The sequence below is a fragment of the Tupaia chinensis genome, unplaced genomic scaffold (assembly GCF_000334495.1).
Source record: "Tupaia chinensis unplaced genomic scaffold, TupChi_1.0 Scaffold143817_1, whole genome shotgun sequence".
Lineage (NCBI taxonomy): Eukaryota > Metazoa > Chordata > Mammalia > Scandentia > Tupaiidae > Tupaia > Tupaia belangeri.
In genome coordinates, this window is record NW_006203667.1 from 247,403 (window position 1) to 251,070 (window position 3,668).

At 41.7% G+C, this 3,668-nt stretch overlaps 1 pseudogene; it reads left to right on the plus strand.

Annotated features, from left to right (window-relative positions):
• Positions 1–492: 492 nt before the first annotated feature.
• On the plus strand, positions 493–2,295 carry LOC102486441 (26S proteasome regulatory subunit 4-like; annotated as a pseudogene).
• Positions 2,296–3,668: the final 1,373 nt, after the last annotated feature.

Here is a 3,668-nt window from a genome sequence, read left to right on the forward strand (position 1 = left end):
AAAAAAAAAAAGAAAAGCCGTCAGTTTAGGTGATGTGCCAGCCTCAGCCCACCCTATAGGGACTTCCCAGCCAAAATCGCTCTTCAGAGTTTGGTAGGTCTGGAGGCAGACCTATACCTACTAAAGCTGGGCTTTTATAATTCCCCACCCTAGGGACATAAGCCTTTAGGTACTGCTGACTCCAAGAGCCCCAGAAGAGGTTTCTGCAGAGGGTCAAATGTGCAGGGCATTAGCAACCAAGCCCACAGAAAGTGGGGAGAGACACACCATACCTTGGATGTCCAAGAAGCTTAAAAAGGGATGTCAGCAGCATCCATTACACTGAGGAAGCAGGGTTTATAAAATAAGACCAACATGGGCCAGTCAGTGACAAGGTGGTTAAGGCAACTGGATCCCCTATCAGCTGGGCCAACAGCATGATTCAAGTCTGACTGCTTGAAAAACATGCTGGTGGATGGATGCACTTCCAGCAGCTAGAGCAGCCAAAGCAAGATGGGTCAAAGTCAGAGTGGCGATCATGGTCCTGGAGGTGACAAGAAGGATGTCAAGGACAATAAAGAGAAGTATGAACTTCCTGTCCCAACTAGAGTAAGGGAAAACAAAGAAGAAAACTAAGAGAGCAGATGCTGCCAGCAAACTGCCGCTGGTGAAACCTCACTCACAATGCCAGTTAAAATTATTGAAATTAGAGAGAATTAAAGACTACCTTCTCATGGAAGAATTCTTTAGAAATCAGGAACAAATAAGCCAGATGGGTCAGCAGGTGACGTGGTGATTAGGAGCACTGGACTCCCACATGGTCGACCGTAGTTTGAGTCCCAGACCTGGTGGCTTGCTTTTACACTTGCCCTCTCTCTCTCTCACTCTGTCCCTCTCTGGTCAAATTAAAAATAAATAAATAGATGATAGATAGATGATAGATAGATAGATGATAGATAGATAGATATATAAAGTTAAATAAAATAATTATTAAAAAAAAGAAAGAAATCAGGAACAGATGAAACCATTAGACAAAAAGCAAGAGGAGGGGGGTGGGCAGGTGGTGTGGTGGTTAAGGACACTGGACTCCCATATGCCTGACCACGGTTTGAGTCCCGGACCTGACAGCTTGCTTTCTCACTCTCTCTCTCCTCGCTCACTCTGGTCAAATTAAAATAAATTTAAAAAGTTAAATAAAATAATTCTTTTTTTAAAAAAAAGCAAGAGGAGGAAAGATCAAAGGTGAGTGATCTAAAGGGGACCCTAATGTCAGTAGGAACCTTGGAAGAAATCATTGATGACAGTAACACCATCGTGTCTACACCTGTGGGCTCAGAACACTATGTCAGCATTCTTTCATTTGTAGACAAGGATCTGTTGAAACCAGGCTGCTCGGTCCTGCTCAACCATAAGGTACATGCAGTGGTAGGGGTGCTAATGGATGACATGGATCCCTTGGTCACAGTGATAAAGGTAGAAAAGGACCCACAGAATAGCTAGGCCAATATTGGGAGGTTGAACAACCAAATCTGAGATTAAGAAATCTATGGAACTTCCTCTCACCTATCCTGAATATTTTGAAGAGATGGGTATAAAGCCCTTATGGGGATTATTCTCTATAGTCCACCTGGAACAGGTAAAACCTTAACTAAAGCAGTTGCAAACCAAACTTCAGCCACTTTCTTGAGCGCTGTTGGCTCTGAACTTATTCAGAAGTACCTGGGTGATGGGCCCAAACTTGTATAGGAACTGTTTTGAGTTGCTGAAGAACATGCATCATTCATTGTGTTTATTGATGAAATCAACAACACTGGGACTAAAAGATATAACTCAAATTCTGGTGGTAAAGAAAGCGAAATTGAAATTAAAAATTAAATAAATTTTACATTTGAAAGATAAATTCAGTGAACAATGTTGGAACTGTTGAGTCAGCTGGATGGATATGATTCAAGGAGAGATGTAAAAGTTATTATGGCCACAAACCGAGTAGAGACTTTGAATTTAGCACTTTATTAGACCAGGTTGCACTGACAAGAAAATTGAGTTCCCCCACCCGAAGAAAAGACCAAGAAGTGCCTATTTCCAATTCACGCAAGCAGGATGACACTGGCCAATGATGTAACCCAGGATGACCAGATAATGGCTAAGGATGGCCTTTTTGGTGCTGACATCAAGACAATTTGTACAGAAGTTGGTCTGATGACCTTGAGAGAATGCAGAATGAAAATAACAAACGATGACTTTAAAAAAATCTTTTAAAAAGTTCTTTATAAAAAAAACAATAAAGCACCCCTGAGGGGCTCTTTGAGAAAGTAATTGGCAGTTTTCCTGACCTCAGTGAGGAACAAGGTTGGGAAAGTGCCCAGAATAATTTATGTTCCAACTGATTTTTACTACAAACCTCCCATGTGTCTCCTAGAGTGTGACATGGAGTACACCCCCTGGGCAGCCTTTGTCCACTGGTAGGTGTTCAGCAGTCTACTTCCCAATAAAACATGCTATTTCACAGAAGAAAAAAAAAAAAACGTGCTGGTCATGTCTCTGTGTGTGCCCAAAATCCCAAAAGAAGGAAGAAATGGAGAAGAAGGGATTGTCATGTGACTATACTCCATAGGGAGTATTTTCCTTGTGTGTGTGTGTGTGTGTGTGTGTGTGTGTGTGTGTCTGTGTCTATGTACAGAACTCTAAATGCACACTCCATCAAAAATAAAATTAAAAAGTCCAAGCCACTTGCTAAACCACGTGAAAACAGCCCACTGGAACTCACCTCAAAAAAATCAGCTTTCTTATATACTCCTGCAAGGGCCCTCACAGATCCCAGAGATATTAAGGCACCAGAGCTGTTTGACTGGCTCTTTCACCTCCAGTCAGGTCCTCTGTGGGCCCCAGAGACAGAGGTAGTAGTTTCATCAGGCCCATACATGTGCAAACTTACCTACTACCTTAAGGTCAGGCTCCTCAAGTCAGTGTTCAGCCACACTGGAATTAGAAAATATTGGAAATAAGATTTTTGGGAAAATAGAAATCAAGACTTCCCACTGATAATCCGGCCTCCAGCACCCAAAACTCGCGTGGAGAGGCAAAGGGAACAGGCTTTCTTGAAGACACAGCCTCATGGATTCTGCAAAATAACCATTTTGGGAAAACAGAAATCAAGACTTTCCACTGATAATCCGGCCTCCAGCACCCAAAACTCACATGGTAGGAAGACCCAGACCCCTTCCTCCTGTCTCTGTACCTGTCTTTGTCTCTCTATACCTCTGTCTGGTTTTTTACTGAAATTTTTTTAAATATTAATTTTTTTTTTTTTATTGAAAAGTGTTCATCTTTGTTTCTTCTTGTCTTTTTGTTTTTGGGGTTTTTTTTCCTGTTGTTGCTGTTGTTTCTCTCTCTCTGTTTCCTTTCCTACATGCTCCTCAATGCTCAGATTGAACTTCCAAGTTTGGGAAGAAACTGACCATCAACCAGATGACTAGAAATTACTGCAGGACCACAAGAAATATGGGAAAGCAGGAAAATACCTCTCCTCCAAGGGAAAAGGATAACACATCTTCATCCACACACAGTTCAAGGGAATTCATGGAAATGTCTGATAAAGAATTCAGAACATTCATAATGGCAAAACTAACAGAGATGGAAGAGAAGAGAGACAATGAACTGCTGAAGAGGAAGGAGAAAGAAGTTGTTGA